The 13,183-nt window shown below is 54.0% G+C and overlaps 1 protein-coding gene across 1 annotated transcript in view; it reads right to left on the bottom strand.

Annotated features, from left to right (window-relative positions):
• The window catches only part of EMP2 (epithelial membrane protein 2), a 32,739-nt gene extending 19,788 nt beyond the window's left edge, over window positions 1-12,951 (bottom strand). Inside the window, exon 1 of the mRNA XM_039885320.1 lies at window positions 12,596-12,951. The gene's annotated coding sequence lies outside the window, so the exon portion shown is untranslated. The remainder of the gene's footprint in view (window positions 1-12,595) is intronic.
• Window positions 12,952-13,183: the final 232 nt, after the last annotated feature.

Genomic DNA, 13,183 nt, shown 5'->3' on the forward strand with positions numbered 1-13,183 from the left:
AAAATCAGGACGGAAAATTAGCTCGTCGACACACCTGCACGATTTTAGTGCGGCACACTAAAGCTCTTCTTTATTTTTCTCCTTGTGCCACCTCTCACGACCTGATGGTTATACTGCAGTTGTTTACTCGGGTGTTACTATCTGCCCTGCTGGTGTCAGGGACCTGGGATGTCTGTACAAGACGATGCTCCCAGCGCTTGAATAGCGCCTACTTTACAGATGGTGCTCGATAAATATGTGTTGAATGAATGACTAAAGGAGCCAGATTTCAAGGAGCCGAAGAAGTAATAAGAACTCAAGAAATGAAACTAGGCTTTTCTTCCAATTAAAGAAGGAAGAAATATTTATCAAGCACCTGGAGTTCTTTTGCAAAAATGACACTGTGCCCATTCTGAGCCCAGGCCTCGGGAGGCCGCATGCGCTTCCTTCCACTCTGTCTCTGCCCAGCTCCGTGAAGAAGCCCGGCCCAGCTGGTGGGCGGGGGGCTGCACGGAGCAGAGATGAGCTTTTCCAGCCAAGGCCACTCTAAGTGAGCCAGCCCCCAGCTGACCCATCAGCCGGCCAGACACTTGAGAGAGCCTCACCAAGTCAGCCCATATGGCTTACCTGCAGAGTCACGAACTAAATAAATGTTTTCTGTTTTAAGCTACTGTATATTTCAGGACGGTGTGTTATACAGCAAGCGCGAATCGATACAGCGGAAACTGCTTTCTGAGGTTCGGAGTTCCTCGGGGACAGAAACTACGTCCCGCTCATCTTCATATCCCCAGTGCCCTGGGTTACTCAGCACATACGTGCTGAATGGCTGCTAGTTTAGGCAGCTTCTGCAGAAGAGCTAATAACCACCGTTCTGCCAATGACTGCTGCCTGACCTCCTCAATTAAAGAGCTCCCTGCTGGCTGCTGTCATCCCAGGAGCTCCCTGTAATTACACCACCTGGCAAACCCACGCCCCAGAGGGGGTTGGTCGTGGACCTGCAGGCACACAACAGGTCAGCGTGGGGTGAGGCAGGTATCAGACTCGGGGTGTTCCCCTCCTCACGGCCACTGAGCCTGGAATACTTTTTCCTTCACAGAGCGCTTAAGTGACAAGAGCTTTCATTTTTGTAGATGGATTTTACCGGCACATTCGTGACTAGGAATCGCTGCCTATAACTCAGCCAGGCCCCAGAAGCCCCAAGACCAGGAGGCCAGGCCTCCGTCTCCGTGTTAGATCACGGGAAAGGCAAAGACCGCCAGGAAGTAACGGGGGCAAAACGCGGCGCGGGCCCAGACACAGCCAGACTGGACCGTAGCCTGTTTCCTCGTCTGTAAAATGGGAGTGACAAAGGTACGCGTATCTCCTAGGACTGCTGGACAATGATAGCACAGGTGCGCTTAGAACGGTGTCTGCAGATGACACGTACTGTGTACGTGCACCAATTACCACCAGCGTCACCGTGAGGGAGCTTCCTCGGACCGCCACCCAGGTCCTTCCCCCCTCCCAGAGGGCCAGTGGTCTCTCCACCCTCAGGTGGTAGCCACGGAGTGGAAATGAGCCCCAGAGTGGTCTCCGGGGGACATGAAGTACCAACAGACAAAAGGCAGTGCTGGGCGTGTGGATAATTAGGGGACATTGCAGGCACCGTCCCTTCTGTGCTCACGTTGATGTTTGCCAAATCCGTCATTCCCGGGGCCCCCTTCAGAATTTCCGGTCTATCTGTGTATCACCTGCATTACTAGTAACCTACTCACTTTCTTAAGACTCACATCTTTAGAAAAGAAAACTTTGTATCACGACTGACCTGGAAAGTCAGCCTTGCCTGCCATAAATAGGCGGTGCTGGGGAAACGAAATACAATGAAAACAGAACAATGTGACAGATTCCGGCTAGGAACTGTCGCTGCTGCTGCTGCCGGAAGCTGTGAGTCCAAGCCTGCTTTCTCTCGGCTGAAACAGGATGTCGCACGTGTCTGGGAAGTCTGAAAGACATATTCACGCAAAGCGGTGGGACTTCCTCCTTGGAGGGCTGGAAGGGAATTTAAAAGGGAATGATTTTAAAGGGATTCTGTTTGATTTAATGCTGTGTGTCTAGTTCACCGGAAGAACCTGTAAATCATTAACTTTATGTGTCAGCTTGGCTGGGCCACTGTGTTTCTGTGAGGATGCTTTTTGGATGACACTAACATCTACATCGGCGGGCTTTGAGAAAAGCAGATGGCCCTTCTTAATGTGGGTGGGCCTCTTCCTATCAGTTCTGTCCTTTTGAATAGGATAAAAAGGCTGACCTTCCCTCTCAAACTGCAACATCACTTCTTCCCTAGGTCCTGCCAGCTCACCTGGCATATTCTGGACTTGTCAGCCTCCATAATTGCATGAGCCAATTCCTTAGAATAAATCTCTATATAATACACATCCTATTGGTTCTGTTCTTGGAGAACCCTGCATAACACAGCATCTCTCCATCGGGGTACCCAGCCCGCACAGACTCACTAACCTGAGAGCTGGCAGGTCATGCCCCTTAACTGGGGATGTGGGGTGACTGACAGGAAGGGATTCCTTCCATGAAACACTCAAGACTAGCGCTGATGCCGAGCCCAAGAACTTGAAATCATACATTTCTCCACCAGCGTGCCCGGAGGCCTGCGAGGTCACCCTGCTAGATGGAGAGGAAGCCTCAACACCTGCCCCTTCTGACTAGGGCATCTCTGATGATGTCGCGTCTGCAGCTATGACACTGCTCGGCCGTGGAATTGGGGGACTGATCGTACACAATGAGAACTGTGAACTCATCCGGCTTCGGCTAAAAGGTGCCGGATGCCCACGCAGAACCACCTCTGCTCACAGCCTCGGCCTGGGTCATTTTTATAGCATCCACTGTCCATCTGCATGTGCCCTGAGATGGGGGACCTCGCCGCTTCCCAACACTGCATCTGATTTGGGGGCCCTAAACTTTAGAACAAGGTGTTCCAAACTTGTCACCTGCCTACCACCTTCTCCAGTACCACTGTGGGATTTTGCTTCAGCTTCATCTTTAAATAAACCCACTCTCTAACAGAAATATCCGTGTTTTAAAAAGAAATCTTCTGGCTCCCTGGAAATGGAAAATCAGCATCATCTGCCACAGATAGAGATTGATTGTGAAAACAAATAGCTCCCTCGGCCCCAAGGTCACAAGTTCTGGTTTAACACCATTTGCTGAAGGGTTGAGCTGAAGACCTGCTGTCTCGTGAAAGGAAGAACGCTAGAGTCAGAAGCATCAAGCATGCTGGCAGCTACGAAGTGACCCTGATGGGATCAGAACATTAAAAGCCAATTGGAAAGGGAATCGCTTTTTCCCTGACTAATTTAATGCCGTGTCTAGTGCCACCTAAAATCCAGCATTGTGAATCCCATTCTGCAGTAATCCACCGATTCCAATTCTGCCTTCAGTGGGGTCCCTACCCGGGGCACCCCAGAGCGTGTGTCCTCCCTTCCTTCCATCCCCACTCCCCCAGGCCACTCGGCTGGGCCCAGCCTGTCCCAAAACATTTAGTGGGGTCTCGTTTAGACCACCCCCTGACTCCCAGCATCTGCTCTAGACCTACCGGCATTCCACCAGTGGAAGCTTAAGAAACCAGGACAGGATCAGGCACCGAATTGGGACCAAGAAACTGGAACGCTCGTATGTTGCTGGTGGGAATGTAAAACGGTGAAGCCACTTTGGACAACAGCGTGGCAGTCCCTCAAACAATTAAACAGAGAGTTAGCATAGGACCCAGTGATTCCACTCCTCGGTGGGGACCCAAGAGAAATGGAAACACACGTCCAATAAAAACGTGCACACGAATGTTTATAGCAGCATTATTCACAATGGCCAAAAAGTGGAAACAACCCAAGTGTCCATCAGCTTATGAACGGATAAGTAAAATGGCTTAGAGCCTTACGATGAGTATGATTAGGTCATGTCATAAAAAGGAACGAGGCACTGACAGATGCTACAGCACAGGCGAACCCTGAAGATGCATGAAGTGAAAGAAGTTAGTCTCAAAACGCCACGTAGTGTATGATGCTATGTATATGAACTGTCCAGGAATAGGCAAGTCTATAAAGACAGAAAGATTATTGGTTGATTAGGTCTGGGAAGGATGGAAAAACAGGGGAAAGGCATCTAAAGGGTAGGGGGCTCCTTTGTGAGGTGATGAAAATGTTCCAAAACCTACCGTTGCACATACCTGTGAATATAATAAAATACCCTGAATTCTATGCTTTAAAAAACTCATTTAAAGAGAGATTTAAGAAATAAAATGGGGGAGCTCTGAGTTCGCCGGCGACTGGTATTTCAGCACCTCATCCTACTGGCTCTGATGCCACAGGGACACTTAAGAGCCCTCTGTGGAAAGAGGGGAGAAGCCACAGATCAGGAACCTGGGCCTGGAGCCGGTCTGAGAGAGGAGCCGGCCCAGCCCACGAGGCCCGAAGGTGACCATGCCACATCCTCGACCCACCGCCCATCGCCGGGGCCCCGGGCTGGGCCAGCCTCTCCCTTTCCAGGATGCCCCAAGGGAGAGTATGTGGCCCCTTTTCCCAGCCACCTGTTCTAAGTATACCGAGTATAGAGTAGCTGCCACTTGAGGACATAAGGCCATGGATCACCTGGTCCCGGTCCTCACAGAGTACCCAAAAGAACTGTCAGGGATGGATTAGTATCCCAAACCAGTGCCCCTTCCTTCCTCCCAACAGACCAAGCTTGCTCCCTGCTCAGAGTAGCGGGATGTTTGCAAGAGCAGCTCTCTCTTTCTAGAAAGTTCCTAGGTCTTGGGCTGTCTGGCTCCTTCTCTTTATCTAGCCTCAACTCCACGTCCTCTCCTCAGAGGAGCCTTCCTGGACCATGCAATCTATGTGACCCCTGTCTTACTGTCTTCAAATCACCAGACATCCTCTGTTATAACTGATCTCGATTCACTTTATTCTGTCTCATCCTTCCAGGCTGGAAGCTCCCCACAGGCAGGGATTTCTGCCTCTGTGGTCACTGCTGTGTCCCTGATGCCTGGCGCAGTGCCTGGCACTCAGTGCGAACGTTTTAGGGGCTCTCCCTGCCCAATGCACACCTCACCAGGGAGCCCCCGGAGCAGGCAGGAGGCGAGGGCCGGAGGACCCCGGCCAGAGGGCATCTAGATGAGGTCTCGGCACCCTCCCCACACGCTTCCTCAGGGGAGGGGGAACGAAGTCCCCGGCGGTCTCCGGGCAAGGGGCTTCTCAAAATTCTCCAGAGAGGAGGAGGCGGCCAACACTCACCGCAGCTGGGGGGGTGGGCACATCATCCAGTAAAGGGGACCAAGGTGGAGCACCAATCATGTCAATACCACCACCATTATCATTTCTGCCCCGGGTACCACCTGTATTATTTGCTACCCAGAACTGTCTTTAAACTGCATTAGATTAACTCACTAAGTTTTAAATGTGTATCATGCCATAAATGGAAAAATCAGTATCACTTGCCAGGTGATTGACGTTTTAGTAACCCATTTGAGAATCAATACGAGCGTGTTACAGTTTTTAGCATTGCTCGCATGCTACGGAAATCGGTTCTAAATGCCTGCGGGCGGTGTGTAGAGCCTCTTTCGGGCTCTGGCCCTAGAAGAATGTGACCCCGTGTCATGCTGATATAAATGGACGCTGACCACGCCGCTTGGGCCAGACTCAGCTCCAGGCAGAGCCAACGGCAGAAGGGAGAGGGAACAGCTGTCCTGGCCCCAGTTACCACTCAGGCCCCAAACCTCTCCCCTCTCTCCTTCCCAGCCCTGCGGTCTCCAGCTGGCTCCTCACTGGGGTCCGAGCCGAAGACCCTAGGGAGACTCCCTCTCTGCTTCACGTGGCAGAGATTTACTGAGCACTTACTGCACGCTGGGTGCTCCACTGGACTCTGCAGACGCCCCGGCGAGCTCGACAGATCGGTCCCTACACCCAGCAGCCCTTGCCTCGCTTAAAACAAAGACCATCAGAAAGAATGGAAGTGAATGCCATTTAGACAAGGGGGCTCCGGGCTAAAGCAGGACTCCCAGAATGCCCTTCTCCATTCCACATAGGCCCGAAATGGAAGAGAATCAAGAAGGCTTGGGAAGGGAGGTGGGGGTCTGCTCTCTGTGACCCGGCAGCTGAGGGGAGGACCTGCAGGGCTGGCCTCCAGGACACCCACTGAACACCTGCACCAAAGGAATTTTCTTGGCTGAAAGGACTAGGAGCACGCAGATGCCTGTTTTTAAAGAGGGGAGGTGACGGGGATACAGCAAATGCAGCAGGGCCGGTGGGGCTACAAGACTTGGATTCAGATCTGAACACAGCCACTGTGTGGTTTTAAGCAAAATTTTTAAGACGCCATTTTTTCATCTATAGAACAGGGAGAATAAAAGAGTCCTACCTCATAGGGTGGTTACTTGTTTTTAAATAAGAAAAAGGATGTAAAAGCACATGGTCCAGTACTGCCTTAATAATAAATACGAAATGTTATAAATAATAGCATGGTAATTATCATCGCTACTGATAACGCTGGCAAAATCTAAGTTATTCTCTGCTATTCGCAAACACAAACCTAAAACACGGTTCCGGACCAGGCTTTTACGTGTCTCTGAATTTTCTTCGAAGCCCCAGACTCTCATCCCCAGTGGTTTCCTGGACATGCCTCTGGGGATCTCATGATGGCCCTGTTAACAAACCCCAAAGGTACTCGCTGTTGTCCCCCCCTCTTCTCCAGACCACCACGTGTCTGTTTCCAGCACCCAGACGGAAAACCCACTATGCTCCCGAGAAGTCCGCAGTGGGGACGTTCCACGGGGGCCGGATGGCACCTCCTGAGTTAAGCTCCCAGTACCTGACCCTGGATTACTGCACAGCTCTGTCCACAGGGGCTCCGCCACGCGACCCCCAACCCAAACCTGCAGAACGCCCGCTGCTTACTGAACTCAGGGAAGGCCATGTTATTAATATCGAACTCCAGGTACACAGGGTAACTCATGAACATATTCTCGCTCTTACAGATAAGACTGGAATCCCTTTGCCCATTCCTTCCAAACCAGTTCCTTCCTCTTCCTCCCTCACCAGAGGCGACCACATCCATCTATTGCGATGTATCCTTCCAGGCATTTTCCGTTGCATATACGTAATACATATGAGTTACAGGAATATACAGGAAATATGTAGGAAGTCTAGCTAGTTTTTGTTTGTTGCTATATCAATAGCATGTTTTCCCACATATTCGTTGCTACCTGCTCTTATTTTTAATTCGACGACGTCTTACAGAGCTTTCTGTATTGGTACACGCAGATGAACATGGTTCTTTTTAACTTCTGTAAGATACTCTGTAGGCTGACTGATGAACGTTTAGGCTGCTTTTAGGTTACTTCCACTGTTTTCCTTTCTCTCTACTTTTTTTTATCCCCCACTGCTGCGTGAACATCGCCAGGCCTGCCTCCCTGGCCAGGCTCTCTGGGAGATAGAAGGAAGCCTCCTCTGCCCTCCGAGCTCGGTCCCCCAGCACTGTCTTCCCTTCAACAGCCCTGCTCTGCGGGCCAAGTGGACACACGCCACTTCTCAAGCACAACTTCTGCCTGCAAACCTTCCGCACGTCTGGAAGCATCGCCACTCGGGGAAATTCTAGGAGTCCTACCGAGCCCACCGTCCATCCTGCACACCACCTCCGCGGGCTTCCCTGCAGCCCCATAAATCACGACCCCCTAAATCTTGGACTCTTCGTCCCCCTTCGTTAGACTGCAACCTCCTCCGAACGAAGGGAAGTCCTCCATCGCCTGTAGCAGCTCACAGCACAGTCACTTACTTAATCATCCCCATCAAGAGGAAAGTGGACAAGCCAGCCTCTGTCCCTGTCTTCCTCTGGTTCAAGCTAGCCACAGACATTCAAGCCACTTCCATGCACATCAATATACCGACTCCTCCCACCCTCAGAACAACCAACCGGTCAGGTCAAGGTCATCCGGGTGGTGCAACAGCCTTCATTAAAGATGGGGAGACTCCCTCGGAAGTTGAGTGGCAGGCAGGTCGAGGTGGGAGGGTGAACATCAGGGGCCTCTGCAGAAGAGCTTGGCCAGGGGGCTTTCAAGATTATTTGTGTTGTCAAAATGGGAGCCGGGTTCACCCCAGCCACCGTCACGCCATCTCCCCAAAGGCAGTCACTCCGGGACTAAGATTTTTGCCAAACCCAATATCACCTGCGCTTATTATTTAAATCCGTGAATTATTTTAAAAATGCTTTAACGTTTAAAACATCAACTTTAGTTTCACTCTACATGGTAGTAGCTGTGAAACTGTGGGTTCGTGTGCTATTATCATTTGTTTCCAAATACTAGCCAAAGACAAGATGTAATTACTCGCTTCTGTTTTGCATTCAGCTGCAGCCCTTTTAAAACGATCTTGTGTATCAACAGTGATAATACGCTTTGGGAAACTGTCATCAGAATACGACGAAGGAGACAACTTTGGGTCATCTTTATTCACTGCGAAATGTTTAAATCAATTTCATTTTAAGGAAAGGCAGTGCTCCGGAGAAATTTGGGATTATCTTTCTCTGAAAGAGAAAATACGACCTCTCTATTGGGAAAAGTTACTTGATCTTAGACTGTGAGCAGTTCGCGACAAGCGACTTAACTTGTCCATCTCTGCATCCTGCATGGTGATAGCTACGTCACCTCCAAATGTCTCAGGGCAATATCACCCCGGCGATCCTTTCTCCAGCTCTAGACCCCGAGGTGCTAGGAAGCTTCTAGAAACCGAAGTCATCCAACCTGTCCATGGAGGTCAGCAATCTGGGCAATCTCTTTGCCCTGAGCCCCCTTTCAGAGCAACAGAAGCCCAACTTCTCAAGGAAGGCAAGAGCTCTGGAAATTCAGTTATTCAGGTCAACGATTACTCATCAAGCACTGGGGATACCACGCGAATAAAACCAACAGAGTCTTCGAATGGGAAGATGGTTCTCCTCCAGCCCCGTCCTCCCTACATCCTGCCCCAGGGTGGACCGACATCCCCAGAGCATGACAGCTGTGCCTAGGACTGACCGGATGCCCAATGGGAATCCACTTCCTGAGCACAGCTCCTTACCCACCTTGCTCCTGTCAGCATCCTAGATGTACGACCCAGGCCATAAGAATCCCTGGCCCTGGGGACCTGGCCTGGAATCCCACTGACCACTCCCCAGCCATCCAGCTCCTCGGCTGTGAGTCCCGAGACCCAGACCTAGTCCCGGTGCAGCAGCCACCTTGGTGAGTCTCTCCGCCCCTCTGAGTGTCCCTAGCTGTCAAACTGGGATGTTCTAAGGCTGTTATGCCCCTGAAATTCTCCAATCTTAGCCCGTGGCCGCCCTGAACACAGAGAGCTCTCACCCCTGCAGGCGTTCATCTAAGGCTTGGCTGCCTGGAGGAGCCCCAGTGACTCTGGTACAGAGCGACTTCGTCACAGTCACCACCACCAGCCCCCGCCATGGGCATCCGGTTACCAGCCCTGCACTCACACTGGGTGGCCGCTCCGCCGCTGTTATTTTTAGACTCCCCTCTCCTGTCCCTAACAAGAGCCAGATGCATCTGCCGATTCCCGCCAAAGCTGGTCCCGCTGAAATTGCAGTCTGTAAGTAACTCCTGCAGGAAGCCAGACTCTACCACTCCAGGGGTGAGAAGGGGAGCCTTCTCCTCCCGCCACCCCACCCCTGCCCCCATTCCGTCCCTGGACAAGCTGAAGCCAACAACCGAGAGTCAGGCCTCTTGTTCTGTCTTGAGCGGCAGCTGCCCCGTCTCCCCATTCCGGCTGCTGCTGCCAATCGGCTCCTTTTCCAAACCCAGGAAGACATCCCCGAGCCCCTCCTCCCGCAGAGAGTCCCCCCACTGACCTTTAACTGCCTCTCCTGGAAGGGCTCTGCTCCCAGTCCCCATGCCTGGGACCCCACCGCACCTTGGGGTGATGGCTGCCACCACCCCAGCTCGGGAGTTCCCATGGCTAGAGAGCCCACCTTCACCTTGCCTTAGCCCCTGGAGCCGGTGTCAGAGGCCCCACTCGTCCACAGAGCTGGGCAGGGCAGTGAATACGTGTTGCAACACACACGCAATTTTCTGCTCCCCCCGCCAGGAAGATGGCTGGACTCCTGTCCCCCAAAGAAATCCCGCCAACCGGCCAGCAAGCCACCACCATTCCATTTGGCCTGGAAAGGCATTCATATATTTTCATCTCGACAGACTTCCCTTCCTGGTCATGTCTGGCGGGGTTGTCTATGACAAAGGGCTCGGCTCCCCGTCAACCGGGAAGGCTGCAGAGGGCAGGGGCGTCAGCATGTGCCCGGGATGAAAAGCAGGCCAGCGGAGCCCCTGAGACTGTGCAGTGTGCGCTTGGTTTTAGCTCCTGTGGGGAAGATGTACGTGAGAGGCAGAGAAAGGAAATGCAGATGAAACGTTGGCTTCCATTCCAGGAAGAAAGGGCCTTATAAACTACTCATGTGTGTAGTGTGTAAGGGGTGGCAGGGAGGACCGGATGGATGTGAGCTGCGTTCGCAATCGGACGCCCTGTTAGCCCCTCATGAGCTGCGCCCCGGTCTGGAGCGCGGCCAGCCAGAGAGGGCGCGGCCCCTCCCCTCTGGGTGGGGCAGCGCGGTGTCAACGCCAAGTCCGCAGCCTGGCCCTGCCCTCACACACCCCCTGGCCACCTCCATGGCTTTCGACACAAGCACCTGTCCCTGGATTTCAGGCCAATCGAAATTTCCACACTGGAAGGACACAGGCGGCTCCGGGCTGTGTGACCTGCTCTCCGCCTCCCACCCCGACTCCCTAATTCCCGGTGGGGTAGAGGTGGCAGATCCAAAACCCTGCAGTGGGAAAACAGGTTCTGCACCTTCCTGCCACCCTCCTGCCCCTCCCTCGGCTGTGGGCTTGGCAGCTGCCAAGGCCCCCGCGGGCACCTGGGCCCTGACTTCCCCAGAAGGGTCTCACCCCACTCCCCGGGGGCATCTCCGGGTGGAGAAAAGGGGAGGGCTTGGAGGGAAGGCAGGTGAGGGGGAGGCAGATGGAGGTTCAAAGTCTGGCTCAGTGACCGAGAGACTTGCAGTCCCTGGCCTGGCGCTCCCCACCTGGAGCGAGAGGCTCCTGGGAACAGTGGAGAGCGTGGGCGCCCCAGCGCACTGCCAAGCTCCGCCAGCTCTTTCCATCCTGTCTCTTCCAGACTGCTGGGGAAACCAGGCTTCTGCCCCTTCCTCGTCCCCTTCCACTTCCTCATCCCAAAGCCAGATGACAGGGAGAGGCGGCCGGCAAAGGTGAGTGAGTGGCCTCCGGGATTGCTAACTGATTCGATTGAACAGAGGTGGCTGGAGACTTCTTTTTTAAAATTGTGGTAAAATATACATCACATAGTAATTTAATCAATTGTGAGTGTACAATTCGGTGGCATTAAATCTATTCACGATGTCGTATAGCCATCACCACTATCTATACCCAAAATGTTTCCATCCTGCCCAACAAAAACCTTGCACCCATTAAGCAATAATCCCAGTTCCCCTTCCCCCAGCTCCTGGTCACCTCTACTCTACTTTCTGTCCCTATGAATTTGCCTGTTGTAGGTCCCTCATATAAGTGGAATCACACACTGTTTGGGCTGCAGTCTTCAGCCCCTCTCCAAGGCCCTTACCTTTCCTCTGCCTGTCACTTTTCAGGCTGGTCTCCCCATTTTAGACGCAGATAAATTAAAAGATCACACACTCACCACCCCACAAACACATCTTTGGAGCTAAGAAGGGGGCAGTGCCCCTTTCCCCAAACGTGCAACTGGGTTGTCAGCGGTGTTTCGAAGTAAGGGGTGGCCCGGAGGGAGGGCTTTACTCTGTGGGGTCTCCCTCAGGTCCAGGTATCTCCGATGAGCCCCTATTTACGAGGCCCCCATGTCAGCCCAAATTAGGACCTTCCCAGAGTGTATTTAACACCCGAGATTTGGGAGCGTGTATAGTTGACACCCCAAGATCTAATCCTCTCTTTCTCCAACCGTGGGTGGGACCCTCAAAGCCCCACCAAAGTCGAGAGGGGGGCAGGCATCTTCCCAGCAGCGCCTTGAGGATCCTCCACCGCGCCAGACCCAAGAAAGTCGCTCCTCGCCGCTGGGGGGTGCAACCGAGCCCCCGCCCGGGCCGAGAAGGGTGCGCTGCTCCCGATGACCCACTGACCGGCCTGGGCGAAGCCCGTCCCGTCCGCTCGCTGAAGCTGGGAACTGTGCGCCGAGGTGCTGGGGACCCTCCTGGGACGAGGGGACTTGCCCTGGGCTCCAAGAGACCCGGCGTGCAGCTGGCGGGGGCGAAGAAAACCGCCCTGACTCCTCCCCAAACTTTTCCCGCCCGCCCCGGCGCACAAGGCGAAGGAAGCTATCCGGGGGTGGGGAGGTGGAATTCGGGGTCCGAGTGAGCGCGGCGCCGGTGGGAAGTCAGTGCCCTCATAATCTCGCGGAAGAAGGATGAAGTTTCGGCAGGGAGGGGTGCCCCCCACAAAATGCAGACACCCCCCCTGGGCCCAGGACCTACAGGGCCCGCGCCCCCGCTGCCCCGCGCACGTTGCCCGCAGCCCCCCGACTTGTGAGCGCGGCCCGCGAACGCGACCCCAACTCACCAGGCGCTGGCGACTGGACCAACGGATGGGCTGGGGCGCGAGGCGAGGCCACCGGGCTGTTTTGAAGCGCTGGGCTGGGACTGCGCGCCCGCCCTCCTCCCTCTCGGTGGTGCGGAGCCTCCTCCCCACGTACCCCTCCTTTCCCGGATCCCGCCTCCCGGGGCGTGATGTCAGGAGCCGGGAGAGAGGAGTGGGAGGGGCCGCGGGAGGCGGGTAGGGTACACCGGAGCGAAGGGCCGGGACCTGGGGGGCGCCCCCAGCCCCAGCCCCAGCCCGCCTCCCTGCGCTATCCCGCCAAGTTTGGGACAGAATCAGTAAAGCATCTGGGGAAAGCGGGAGAAATGGGAAGGAAAGTTCCTCGGAGCTTGAAGTCTCCCTGCGCTGCGCTCGCCCTTACGGGTTCCCAGCTCGCTCTTCTCTCTCTTCCTCCCGCCCGCCTGCCCCTCCCCTTCCTTCTCTTCCCGGGGGTCCGGGTTAAGAACGGGGTTCTGCTCTGGAATCCGACTCCTGTTTAGGACCCCTTCTCCGGCTCTTGTCCTTAATCTTTACTGCTTTAGTTGCCTTTTCTGGAACTAGAAGTCACATAGG

This window comes from Pteropus medius, unplaced genomic scaffold (genome assembly GCF_902729225.1).
Source record: "Pteropus medius unplaced genomic scaffold, Ma_sr-lr_union100, whole genome shotgun sequence".
NCBI classification, from domain to species: domain Eukaryota; kingdom Metazoa; phylum Chordata; class Mammalia; order Chiroptera; family Pteropodidae; genus Pteropus; species Pteropus medius.